This window comes from Panthera tigris, chromosome D4 (genome assembly GCF_018350195.1).
Source record: "Panthera tigris isolate Pti1 chromosome D4, P.tigris_Pti1_mat1.1, whole genome shotgun sequence".
In the NCBI taxonomy this organism is placed as follows: domain Eukaryota; kingdom Metazoa; phylum Chordata; class Mammalia; order Carnivora; family Felidae; genus Panthera; species Panthera tigris.
In genome coordinates, this window is record NC_056672.1 from 77,596,003 (window position 1) to 77,610,763 (window position 14,761).

The 14,761-nt window shown below is 38.1% G+C and overlaps 1 non-coding gene across 1 annotated transcript; it reads left to right on the forward strand.

The window, feature by feature from the left end:
• Positions 1–8,618: 8,618 nt before the first annotated feature.
• LOC122233379 lies at positions 8,619–8,725 on the forward strand. Its single transcript, XR_006210928.1, has one exon. It is a non-coding gene; the product is annotated as a U6 spliceosomal RNA (small nuclear RNA).
• The last annotated feature ends 6,036 nt before the right edge of the window (positions 8,726–14,761 follow it).

Consider the following 14,761-nt stretch of genomic DNA (forward strand, 5'->3'; position numbering starts at 1 on the left):
AAAACAAAAACAAAGAAAAACAAACACAACCCAGGCATGGAATGTGTATAGAATATTGTGAGCATTTTAGAGAAGAGAGTGAGTGACTGGACTAATAGGCATCCAAAAAGAGGAAAAACTAAAAACTAATAGTAGTAGTAGTAGGAGTAAGGAAGGATTTAAATCTTCATTCAGTCTGTTTTGATAAAGAATTTTAACTATCCCTTTACTGCTGTGAAATAGAAGTCATGGTGAAGTGGAAATGGGCAGGGAATTTACCCAGAATAGAATTCAGATCTCCCCCGTCACTGTCCCCAAGAAACAGAGATCTGTTTCTGATTCCCACTCTTCCCCCTCCCCCTTAAGTGTAACTCTGACAAACTCTGGAAGAAGGGAGAAATTACTTTAGCAGTTACTAATTATTTGAACTTGATTTATATCCAGGAAATTTCTGTGATGTCACCAAGGGCAGTTTTGAGAAACATTTTAAAGAGTAAGGTTTTTTTAATAAAGAAAAGTGCTATATTCATGAAAATTTGTGAGGCTAGGGAGGGACATGTAAAAAGTCTAAATATCAGGCAAGTGTTCAGAATGGAGAAAATAGACCCTAGCTGTCTAATTTCCCAACTATTTCCCAGCTTCAAGGATGGCTGCCCATGAAGAAATGAGCACAGAGGCGGGGACTAAAATCTCTGAAAGGTCTACCTATGATTTGAGCTTAGCCTCTCTATTGGCTCAATGCCCTCGTCAGCTGGTGGTTCCTTTCTCATGAGACTAGAATGTTTGCCACTCAAAAACCTACTTCTTTTTTAGTTAGATATCGAGTCTTCCCATATGAATACCTCATTCAATTAACATTAGTCATCCTTCTATCCAACAACCAAGAAGGAAAGTGATACCAGTCCATGACCTTTATTCTTCTACCCTTAATCTTATTTTGTAAAGATGTTTCCTTGTAATGCCCCCAAAGATGACATGATGTGGGGGAGGGCTCCCACACTTGAACTCAGGGACCAGAAGGTTGAACTGAACATGGTGGAGTACCTCAGACAGTCGGGAAGTTTAGAATTATTGCAACTATTAACATCAGTCACCCTCTTATGTGTGAGGTACAGTGCTCATCATTACATGCATTGCCTTATTTAATAGTCTTAAGCTTCTTTTTTGTCCTAATTATATACTTAAGGAAACTGAGACCCACAGAGAAGAAATTCTCTCAAGGTCATATAACTTCTTAGTAGGAGATAATTCAAATTGACTGTTCAGATACAACGTCAATATTTTTTTTCCATTTTCTTTGCCGTATCTTAGCCTTCTAGCATCGTTATATCTCTTTTGTAAAATGAGAAAACTGAGTATCCTTGTCTCTTGTTTCTTAGTCTTTATTATAAGGGCTTCTCTTTGTCTAGAGCAATAGTGTGTTCCTTAAAGCATTTACTCAAATGGGTATTAATAACACTTCTTCTTGTGGTTGGAGTGGGCAAAAATGTGTCTGGGATCAAAAAAGCTTAAAATATGGTGGAGTAAAGTATGGATTCACATCTTGGTAGCTGCAAGTTTCCTTAGAACATCTAATATTCTAAAGAGAATTGAATGTCTATAGAAGAGGCAGAGGCTGAGAATTTAAAATGTAGCATTAGCAAACATATTTGAGTCCACAGAATCCTTTTTTTAAAAATCATTTTGTGCACTTATGACATTTATTTGCTCTGGAATACATTTGGGGACAGACTGGGAGAAAATATTAAGTCCGCATTTATGTGCACACTTATGTTCGCCAACTCCTTCCTTAAATTCCAACCTCAGCCAACTTCTCTTGTTCTAATCCTTCCCTGCACACACAAATACAACATGTCTACACAGCCCTCCTTCTCTTACTCCCAGACCTTCCCACCACGGACACACATAGGACCTCTGAGTTCCTTGAAGACACTGGTGTGTTAAACATGCCCAAATGTTTTCACAGAAATGCAACCTCCTCCTAGATGGTCCTTCCGTCTGCAATCACCACCTTAGTAACAAGTGTATATTCAACTTTCTATGACTCTGCTACATGTCACTTTCTCTTGAACCCACTCCTAAGAAAATTTCATAACATTACCTTGGCCTGTCCCTTTCCCCAGTGTGATTTTTTTAAATCTTGGTAACACACCAATGAAGACTTTAACTCTGCTGGGAATTAAGGGTTTTGACTGATATCTGAGCTCTTTGGGGGTCTTGGTCCAGAGCCCACATAAATTCCAGAAAGCAGTTTCTACATATAAAGACATTAGAATATTAGAAGTGCTAAGGATGCAAGTGAAGTCTAACTACAATCTCATTTTCTCATTGCCATCAAACACAGGACACTTTTTACAACCCTATAACCCACCTAATATGATCATAGCTGACCTATTCCCCAAATTTAATCCTATACACATAACCTTGTCCCCAGCTTAGTGCTATTCGAGACATTATATCACCAAACCAATCCCAGCCTTATAACCCATTGGCCCATTAATATACTCTAATCATTCATTTATAAAACATAACCCACCCAAACAACCCTATAACCTTTTTAATGGATTCAGAACCAGCCAATTACCAAACTTGATCTCATCTGCATAGTTCCCATCACCTCTTAATGAGCTCTAACTGGCCCTGCAAGTTTCAGCATTAACAAAAGCTATTCCATTCAATTTGTGGCCTTTTATTTGATTTTTTAAACATCAAATACTGCACCATTTTTTTAAAGTCCATTTTTTCCAACTCATCTAATTCTCTTTTTTCTTGCTTGAGAAAATTGGAATAATCCCTAATATTGTAGTTCATTATCTTTCCCAAAAGGATGTGAGAAGAGTTGTATAAAATACATATATTTTCAGGTTCCGCCACTAGCATTTGAACTCTCCATTGGACTTAATGGAGGCTTTCTCATATGTGACTGAGGACAGGCCTTGAATTATTTATTTCAGTGGATTCTTATAAAAACCTACTTTAGGGTTACATGTAGACCTGTGGGCCTTTCCATGTGGGTTAGATAGAACTGAGCTCAGAGTATTCCATGAGAAATGTTCCTTCCCCTGAGTTACCGTAACAAACTTGATAGAATTAAGAAAAAAGAAGGACAAAGCAGGGTATATATGAAGCAGATGGCAAGTTAGAATCTTTGTTCAAAATTCTATTTCTCAACAATTTGCATTAAAACTATGGATTTGCACTTTTGAGGATGGGGGTTGCCACGTGCTTTTTTTGTTTACTTATTCACGTGACAAACATTTACTGAGTCCCTACTTATGTCAATGGGGCTTTGTAGGCTTGGGGCAGAGAATTCACACTAACCTAAATCTGTGGCAGATCTTTATCACTTAACTATGTTTTGTATCTTCTCTGGGGTTTGTGGGTATATGTGCATATATGTCAATATCTGATTATTTGATTAGATACATATTGGTGTATAGTAAATTAACATATAGTTAATGTAGCAAATATTTGCTACATGTAGCCATGTAGTAAATATTTATCAAGGGCTGTTTGCCAACTAGCATTCTTGATACCCTGAAAATAAAGTATTATTTTTCTCACTTATTTCCATTTGGGGGGAGTGATGCTCAGAGAGCTCAGTAAACTTGCTCAGGATTTTACAAAGTAGCTGAGGTAGGATTTGAATCCAGGTCTCTCTGATGTAAAAGCCCAAGTTCATTCTCTCCTATCACACTACCTGCCAAGCAGAGTCATTTCAGAGAGGGTAGCTTGTCTATTCCAAATTCTTTATATTCTCAGTGAGGAAATTAAGGCCAGAGGAGAGAGGTGATTTGCCCCAGGCTTCATCTATAAAACTACACAACCCAGAACAAGATGGCTTCTCTAGGAAAGAAGATGGTTGTCTCTAAAAACACAGCATCCTGGCAATTCAGATCAATTGTGTCCACAAGTACAACAAGAAGAGAGAACGAATGCCCTGTCATCCAGCACCAGCAAATGGCCCTTCTGGCATTGATTCACTGAGGCATAGGCCTCCCGGGGGAAGAATGCATTGTTCATCCTGCCGGCCCAGCCACATTATGCTTACGGAGATGAAGAACCACATATCAAAATTAGCATTTGTGCAAATGATCACACAATTCCTTCAGGCCTGCTGTGTCCCCTTAATAGGCCCATCTTTCAATTATGAAGTGCGGATCAGTCAGTGTTCTTCTATAATCTCATTATTTTTGTTATGTTGACATTATACAAGGACTTTTTTTTCCTTCGCACTTGAAGCCAGGCCTATCAACATGAAATGGTTATTGAATCTATAGAGGGGAAAAAATGGACATATTAATTCTTATATCTTCAAATCAGAACATCTTTGATATGGTCAGGATTAAGAGTAAAAGCATCCATATTTAAAACTCTACCCCCTTGGGCACATCTGTTTGAGAAATCAGGTAGCTTACCTTTCTCCATCTGTCATGTACCTATCCTTCCACTTCCTGATCAGATCATCACACAGACTTGGCTTGGTCAGATCTCAATATGAATTTCTCACAAGGCATTACCTTTCTTCAGCAGCATTTACTGTCATCTCTTCTGAAATCAAAATTGGAAACCTCAGTCTTCCATCAGTTGTTTTTCTTCTGGTCCTAAAGAAAGACAAAAACTCTTACATCAAAAAGTACTTAGGGGCACCTGGGTGGTTCAGTGAGTTGGGCATCCAACCCTTGACTTCAGCTTAGGTCATGATCTCACGGTTTAGGAATTCAAGCCCTGCATCCAGCTCCCTGCTCACAGTGAGGAGCCTAGTTGAGATTTTGTCCCTCTCCCTCTGTTCCTTCCCTGTTTGTGCTCTCTGTTTCTCTCAAAATAAACAAACAAACTTTAAAAAAAGTACCTAAAGTATTTGAAATTGTAATCATAACCTCGTTTCCAACACACACAAGGCAAGCTTAATAACAGTTTTTTACTGTGCCCTCAGTACCCTTATGGCATGGCTAACTGATATTTATTCATGTAAACTCAAACAGATGATCAAAGTGTCTTGTGCATGTGAATCAGTGTATGCATGTGGGTGGTTTAGGAAACCTAACCAGTTGCCTGCTGCCACCATTCTATAACCGGATGCCATCAGGTACTGCTCTAGTTAACTTGGAACGATGCATAATTGATATTACTAGAGATAGTATCTGCGTAAATTTTCCTCTATTTTTTGTTCAATTTTGAAGTCATTTCAAACTTATAGCAATCTGCAACCATCATACAAAGACTGTTTTTTTTTTTGTTTTGTTTTGGTTTGGTTTGGTTTTTTTACCTCCCGAAAGCACTGGAGAGTGAGTTGTGGACATGATGTCCTGTCACCCTAAACACTAGTGGATAAGTCCTATGAACATGGACGTTCTCTAACATAACTTCAAAAAAGCTGCCAGAATTAAAAAAAAAATTAACATATATTACTAATTTCACACACCCCTTTCAAGGATCTTTAATTTCCATAAATGCCCATTAGAGCAAAAATGGCTAATCTAGAATCATGTGTCACATTTAATTGTCATAAATTTTAGTAGCCTTCAATTGACATTAGTTCCTCAGTCTTTCCTTGCCTTTAATGACCCTAATGCTTTTGAATATCACAGACTGATAATTTTACATTTTATAGAATGTCATTCAATTTGGATTTGTTCAATGTTTCCTTATCAGATTTAGATTATAGATTTTTGACAACAAGATAAAAATTGTGATTCTGTGTTCTTCTCCTAAAATCCTATCAAGTGATACACAGTTTCAATTTGTCCCACTACTGGTGATGTTAACTTTGATCACCTGGTTTTGGTTGTATCTATAAGATTTTTCCACTGTAAAATTACTTCTATAATAAGTATGATATGGGAGTTATTTTGAGACTAAGCAAATATTCTATTCCTTATCATACTTTTACCCACTGGCTTTAGCATTTACTACTGTTAGTTGGAGAAAATAATTATTCCTCCAGCTGCCAAATGGTGATTTTTCTATCACTATTATTCCTTCTCCATTTATTAGGTGGCATTCTAGTGGAAGGAAAAGTGTTTTCTTCTTCCCATTTGTTTACTTGTGTTAGAATGGACTCATGGATGCCTATTTTATTCAGTGGGTTATAATCCAGTAGCATCTCTGTTTAATTTGATGCCTAGCTTTATTCCAGTGGGAGGTCCTTCTGGCTGCTTCTGTGTCCTTTTTACATGTCCACAATATTCTTTGTACTTATATTATTTCTGGCACACCAAGCTGCATAAGGCTCATCCTGAATTTTTGGTTTCACAACCCTGAAATCAGCCATTTCTCTAAGGATCTCAAGTTCCTTTTAGTGGAGAATGTTTTTAGAGACAATGATCTGTGTTGGTTGTGTTCATTTATCTGGGATGTCACTATCCCTGGGCCCTCTTGGTAGACCACTGAGATAAAATGTGTGTGTGTTTGCGTGTGTGTGTGTGTGTGAGTGTTTTATATATAGGTGTGTGTGTATATACACACACTCTGCACACCTACATATTACCACCAGACACCCTCTTTACCGATTCAGGCTCCAGTATATCTATTAGACATTGACCTCCTTACCTACAGATGCAAACCTTGATCCATCTCACCTAATGACTTTTGTATTAAATGATTTAGGAGAGAATGGATGACAGAAAATAGAAAGAAGGAAGGAAAGAAAGAAAGAAGGAAGGGGAAGAGGGAAGGATGGAAGGAAGGAACACAGGCAGGCAAGCTCTCATATTCAAGTTTAGTTTTACTAAAATGTCTTGAAGAGACACATGAAGAGTTTCTGAAAAAATAAAGTAGAGCCAAATCACTCAATATTTACATGCTGAACATGAGAACTTTAGGTATAATCATAGTTTATATCAAACTTTTAACTGCCATCATGTTTATTTCATATCATATGACTTAATACTAAAATCATTAATTTGATATCCCTGTGAACTTTGGTCTTGCTAAACTTCCTTTTGGAAACACTTGTATTTGTCAACACTACTCTTAAAGCATGGCACCACAAACTGTACATATGTATGTGTGTCTCTCTAGGAAGCAAGTAATATGTTGCAATTACAATTCCAACTTTACATTGAGCACTCACCTTTCTAACAACATGACCAAGTACTGTATTGGCAGCTTTATATATACAACAGAATTTTAGAATGTAAACTTTGACTAAGGCCTATACTGAAAGGATATTCTAGACTAAGAAGTCAACATTTCAAAATAGTGAATGATAACCTGACACCTTTTCAACCTTTATCTCTTATTATGGGTATAACACCATCATCAAATGGAGAGTGAAGGAAGAATTTTGGAAATAGTTCTGTGTATGCTTTAAGTCTTCTATTTTTCCCAGGGCACCATTGGAAAGGGATTCCCTGTGCACTTCACAAGAGTACATGGGCCTTTAAGGAAACCATTTGAAGGCTTGTTGAATCTCCATCTTGTTACTTACGCCTGAGTTGCACCTGAGAAATGTAAACATCAAAAGCCTGGATAAAGTGACCTATGTCCTTAAAGTAGACAATTGTAGTTTGAGAAAAAACACCCTCCCCATCAAAGGATTATGGCTTTTACCCTAAATCAGATCTGGGCCATGCCGTAAAGAGTACTGGTTTGGAGTTGTCTAGAATTGTCCAAGAGGTTTGCCTGGAAGGAGGGGCATGAGGACCAGAGCAGACCTGAAGACAATGGGCTGAGCAGCAGAAGGTAAGGCGGCAGAGATGAGTCGTGAATATTGACGTGATGGATACTCTGAATCAGGGGAAGTGGTGCAGGAGGAACTCAGGATGGACACAGATAGCATTAACCATCCGTCATGTGCACACAGCGCTGATGCTAGGTCTTCAGCCAATGCCAGTCATGGAGGAATGTCCCTCCTTTCTCCTTTCCTGTCCTCCACCCCCACTCTGATTAAGAGTGTTTGGAAGCCAGAAAAAGGGAGAGGAGCAGATGCCTGTCCATGTACATCTTTGCCTCCAGGGTGTGAGACTAAAGCAAGCTTGGAAGAAGGAAAGGGAGAAGCTTTAAATTTATATCAAGTTCTAGTTCATGAGGATTGTAAGGGACAGGGCACATGAATTATTAAAATGAGGCAGAGGTTTATAACTGTGTTACCTTACAACTTTTTCTATCATGACCAGAGTAGATAAGGTGCCTGAGGGCAGAGAAAACAATTGATGTGCTAGAATGGATTGTAGGTTACTTTATAATTACACCTTCTATGACATACTTGATCAATGAAAGATTATACATGCATTGTATCATTGAAAACAACCCAATTTTATAAATGATGCAAATGGCTCAGATATTTGCTATGATTCAGAGTCACACAGCTCTTTAGACGGAATAGGGATTTGAATTTATGTTTAACTCGTACTTAAGCCCAAGCGCATAACTACTGGGAGCCTGTGAATTTGTGTCATCCACACACTGATAAAAATGATTTGATCACTTTATCGAGTGTTTGGAAACTTGAGACAGAAATTCACGAGGCCCAAGTCCTGAGGGGTTGGGAAAGTCCCTTCTTCCTATGGACAGAAAACAAACAACAAAAACAAATGAAAAGCATTTATAAAACGTAGTAAGGAAATGTACAACTGCTTAGGAAATTTAAAGCTACTGTATGAATATATATTCCAATGTTTAAATTCAGCGGTCTTGTGCTCGCTTTGGCAGCACATATACTAAATTTGGAAAGATACAGAGAAGATTAGCATGGGCCCTACGCAACAATGATATGCAAACTCATGAACTGTTGCATATGTTCATTCATTCATTCATTCAGCGGTCTTTATAAAGGAAAAAAGCATCATTGAAATCTATAAGCACCACTTCCTTATTACTCCCCAATTATATTAACAAACAACAACCATGAAAAACAACTGAGTGTTTATCCTCTACTCAAACTAAACTCATGTTTTCAGTAGCCTGTACTCTTCATTTAATTTTTTAATTTTTACTTCCACAAACCTCTTTTCTTCTTTCCTTGCTCCCTCCCTGCCTTTCTTCCTTCCTTCCTTCCTTCCTTCCTTCCTTCCTTCCTTCCTTCCTTTCTTCTGTCTTCCTCCTTCCCTCTCTTCCTTCTTCTCTCTCTGTGTCCTCAAATATATCCCCATGCCATACAAACGTAAGAATTTTGGGGGTAAAAACAGAAAACTAGCACTTCACTTGGAAAATGATGTAATAGTGATTAAACAAGTAATATGTATATAGTACCTAACTAAGTGACTAGTAAATGGTAAAATCCTCTAAAAATTATCCTCACTTTAACAACACAAGCCTTTGTAGATATTAAATGTTGTAATGTATTAAATGATGTCACATGTGTACACAGTATACAGTAAGTTTTTTTAAAAAATCGAGGCCCCCCCACATCTGCATATGCATTTATCTTTTTATCACATCTAACTTTCAATGCCAGATTTAAATCACCTGTTCTCCCTGGAGTTTTCTCTGGTAAGCCCTGCCCATATGAATTGGTTTCTCTCGATATCCTCTCTCATACTCTTTAATTAGCATTTAGTTATTTTTCTAAATAGGCTTTATCCTGTATTGTATTATTTTAAAGATTCACAAGAATTTTTAAAACCATTTTGTTCAATTCTTCAAGTTAACAATTTAGGACCTCGGGCCAAAGGAATTAAGAAACTTTCCTCAAATCACACTACGTTAAAGGCAAAACAGTTGCCCTAATTCATCATTAATCTTTAATTACTTTACTGAAAGCTCCACAAGGACTAAAATTATACTACATTCTTTTATTATCTTTATTCCCTGAGGCTAATAGCAGTGGTAGGATCACCAAGTGGGCGCACGATATGTTCTTGCTGCGTTAAATTTTACTGATTCTACATACACAAGGGGTTTCCAAATGGGGTTGTGCACAAGACTCACCTGGGGCCTTGTTAAAATATATAGACTCCTGTCCTTACCCCCAGAGATTGCCAGTCTGCACATCGAAGTGGGTTCCAGGAATCTGCATTTGTAAGAGATGCTCCAAGGGAGTTGATCTTAATGGTCCAAGAAGTCGTGCTTGGGAACTACCTCCAAGCCTATTCTGGAATACTTCCAGGGAAAAAAGCCCACAATTTTGCTTAGTATCATGTTTTGGTGTCTAATAGACCTTATAACTAAAGGGAATAAAAGTTCTTCATAATGCTGGGCTAAATTCTCACTACTGCAATTTCCTCCCTACTACCTCGGGTAGAATGGCTAACAGCTGGTATTTTAATAACCCTTGAAGATTATTATTAAGTTACTCATCCACCTTCTCTTCTCCCAGCTAAATAGCTCCAGTCTTTCTTAGCTACCTCCTATAGGCCCTATTTCCTAAACCCTCATCTTTCCCATAGTTGCCTAACTTTTGAAGTAAGACTAACAGCCTATTATTGTGCTGTGTTACATGAGGTGTAATGAAAGGCTATGTAGAATTTTTGAGAGGAAGCACTGTATTAGTAGGATATGGGTTTGAGAGTAATGTTCTTGTATCTCTTGTCTACATACACTCTATTAGATTTTGATATCTCTAGGCAGATAGAGAGGCAGTACAGTGCCAGGGATAGAGCTTCATATAGCTAGGCAGGGCACCACAGAGTTCCAGGCCAGTGCTTCTAACTGGGTAGGTGACTTAAAGCAAGTCATTTTCTCTGTCATTTATTTCCTTACAAGAAGGCAGTATATATACTTCCTAAACTCTAGCAGTTGTCATGAAGCTCCAATCAGTGCAGCATAAGGAACTTTGCAAAGTATGATGTTCATTCTATGTCTAGACTTTAGACCAACACACAAGAGGTTGGTGGGATGGAGTGAGGTAGAGAGTCAGTAGTGCATCAATAGCTTGGGGATAAATATTGTAAGATTACCCCACAAAATCCAGTGTCTGAGACACAATTACGACACCGACCAGCAGGGAAACCCATCGCTGGTTGAGCCAAAATTCAAATGGGAGTGCTCTTCTTCCAGCAAACTAACCAGCGATTTTCTTGGGAAGGTAGATGTTGCTCTGAGCTCTGATTCCTGTCTCTGACCACCACAGACCTGATTTCTCAGCGTGATCCTCCTCATCATGCCTCAGCTGTTCTATCATTCCTGCTACAGTAGCTCCATTGCAGTCCTGCCAAAACCATTATATTTTATACCAAGATGGCTTGGACAATACTAATATCCACCGTCAAAGAAGAAATTTTATGTAGGGTGTTGGCTGTAGGGGAAAGACTGGTAAGTATCATCATCACTAGCTACCCGGGTCTATTAATTATTCAGTAATCACTGTAGCATTATTGAGTAACTGATTGGCCTTGGTACTAGGTGATAATGATGCCAGGCTCTGTTCTAAATGATGCAATGTATTACCTCATTTAATCATTTACTATTATGAGTTAGAGAATATAATGATCTCATCTTACTGATGGAGAAACTCAAGTAGAAAAAGATGAAATACCTTGATTGAGATCCTACAGTAACCTGAGCCTCAAAAGCAGACAACTGAACATCAGAACCAACGCTTGTGAACACCACACTAATCAAATTTAAGGTTAGCGATGAAAGTACACCCTGATGAGAAGAAATGATGGCATTTTCATCCTGTTCAAGGGAAACATCAATCACAACTTCATTACTAGAGGTTGAAGTCCTAACTTACTGGCTTAGCATGTAAGACCTTTAAAGGTCTGGATTCAAATTTTTCTCATAGCCTTATCTCCAGCAATCCCCATCTCTGCACACCATGTTCAAAGACAAATGAAACAGCCCCCTGCTTATCACTCTTGCCCCAAGCTATCCCACTGTCCATGGTTGTTTTCACTGTTCTCCCTGCCTATGACAGTCTTTACAAGATTAGCATGGCCAAATCCTCACCTTTTCTCAATAAACAATGGAAGTGTTCCCACTCTATTCCTAGTCCCTGATCCAAAAAAAAAAAAAAATGTTAGTTTTGAACATCAAGCCCATCTCAAAAGCTATCTTTTTACTCCTAGAATTTTCTGTATTACCATGTTATGTGATAATATCACTCTTAAAAATCAGTGATGTCGAGAGCATGTACAACGTGCTAGAGACAATGTCACATGCTTTCCTAACCCTCATGTCAGCCCTATGGTGTTGGCATTATAATTTCATTTTATAAGGAGGGAACTGAGATTCACATAGGCGAATGCAAGGTCATACACATCAGATCTTACATCCCGATTTTTCTAAATATAAAAACTGTGTTCTCAATAACCACCCTATACTACTTTATTATTTAGTAAACTTCTTGAAAACAATGTTTGCATCTTGCTCATATTTGATTCATAACACACTGCACATGGTAGTCATCATGCATTCTTTTTTTCTTTCTGTTTTCTTTTTTTAAAAAAAATTTCTTTGCAAATTGATGTAAACTGAATTCTGTCTTAGAGCAGAGGCCTTCATAAAACTACACAATTGTTCCAAACAACACAACCTGAAACTTTCTTTGTCTTTGTTCATTGTTGATGAGTGTGTGCTTGTTCTTCTAGTTACGTTACTCTTTATTCAATCTTTGCTTTAAACTGGCTTTCATGTTCTTGCTGCTGAACTGACAATCCCTCATTTCAGCTGTTTGACAGCTCGCACGCCCTGCCTGCCAGCATCAATATTTACTAATGGACCCTTTCTCTTACAAAAGCTGTTTGCAATAAGGAAAGATAATGAAGAAATTACTTGACCCCAGACACACAGCTAGTGGTAATGATGGCCCATGTCACTGGGCCTTTCTGCCATCTGTGCCCAAGCAAGGGGGCAGGGCAGGGAAAGGATGGAGGAGCTGAGACAGTGGAGGAGAACTCCAAGGAGAGAGAAGGTTGGTGATTCAGAAGCAGGAAGGGAATAACCTTTCGTAAGCCTGCTTCTATGGCCCAAACGTTTTATATGCATGATCCCATTTAATTCTCAAAACAATATGCTGAGATAACTGTGGCTGATCCTTTTGACTTGGTCTTAAATGAAAAAACTGTGAACCAAAGAAGGTAAATAAATGGGTCAAAGGGACCGAGCCAGAAAGTAAGGGAAACTGTGTATCATACTTGTTCGAGTCCCTGAAATTTGGAATTTTGCAAGAATGGATTTGAATTGAGGCTTCTGCCAGACAGTTGTTTTGTGACCTTGAACAAGTTTTGTGTGTGTGTGTGTGTGTGTGTGTGTGTGTGTGTGTGTGTGTGTACGGGCACGTGCACGTGCACATGTACACATGCATGGCAAATTCTCAATATTCATTTTTTCCTGTGTGTAAAGGGAAAGTAGTAAGAGAATCAACTTTGATGTGTCAGTCTGACGATTAAATAAGATAATAAGCATCAAGTTCTTAGCCTAGTTGTGGACACAAAACAACTCTGTAGTACACACATGACAGGCATTCTATCTTGGTTTTTCTTAGCAGGACTACAATTAAGTGATAGATCCCAAACTCAAATGCAAGGCCATTTACTTCTGAATTCCATTCTATTTCCATTCCTTGACAAAATCTCAACAAGTCAATTGAGTGAAAGGGTATAGAAGGGGCGATAATAAAGTTCTGAATAGATCCCCTTGTCATTATAACACACCTTGTTATGCTGATTGAGATAATGGAGACCCAGATTTGTATTTCAAATTTTCAGAGCCTACCAAGTTTAGCCATCTTTCTGGTGGCATAATGGTAACTTATTGCCAAGCTTAAGTTGATAAACTTCTCTGGGAAGCAGGAATTCCTGTCCCCTCAAAGGTCCTTCTAGCTGGAACAAGAATCAAATTGACGTGAAACAGTTTAACCGGAGAAAATAAAATTTAATAGTATACGTACAGGGAATCCACATAGACATGGGAATTCCAAAGACAGGCAAAATGAGGTATATATGTCATCCTGGACTAAAGACAAGGGGGTAGGAAAAAGGAATACAATCCACAGGGCAAGAAGAAGAATAACAGATGTTTGGAAATTAGATGTTTGCCCTGCCATACAGATGGGTCCCTAGATAAAATGCATCTCTGCTAATAACCCTTATTCTGGCAAAGACCCCCAACTTAGATTCTTCAGTGTCGTTAAGGGAGGGGCAAAAGTTTCCCTTGAGCCCCTAGGGTCTTGATTTACTTCAGCTCAGAATAATCTTCATGCCAAAGTTGCCCATCTTGCTGTGACCTGCTCTCCTATCATAGTTTTATAGTAAAATTAACTCTATCATACATAGAATGTCATCATAAAAGTGGCAGAATATGGTATGTTTGAGTGAGAGAAAAGAAGCTCTTTATGCATACTATGAATTTGCAGGTTCCTCTGTTTTTATAGTCAACATAAGAATTTTTTTCTGTATTTAATCCTTTGAAGATGAAAGAATGTAAGACAACTAAAAATATATATAATCCTAAAATCCTGGGGATCTGGCTTTCAGTTTTAATTCTGCCGTGTACTGTACAGACTTGATCAAATTGCTTAACCTCTCTTCTGTATATTTCCAAAGCTGTAGAAATGGGGAAAATGAGCTCTCATATATTTTTTATAGTCAGCTGTGATAATATGTATAAAGTGCTCTGTACAGCTATAATTCGTATATTTGATAAATATAAATTCTCTTTCTACTTATTTATGAATATGACTAGATTGATTACTCAAACTTGGTCTTACTCTGTAGAAGGTAGAAGTTTATGGTAAGTATTTAGTTACTAGGCACGTTAATGTCATTGATCTCTGGAAAATTTAACAAAAGACACAAACCTTCCCCCGCCCTTCCTACAGAAATGCACATGGGTATGTGCTCATAATATCAGGCCTGAATTTCTGTGGAAATGCAACCCCTACAGCCCACCTGTG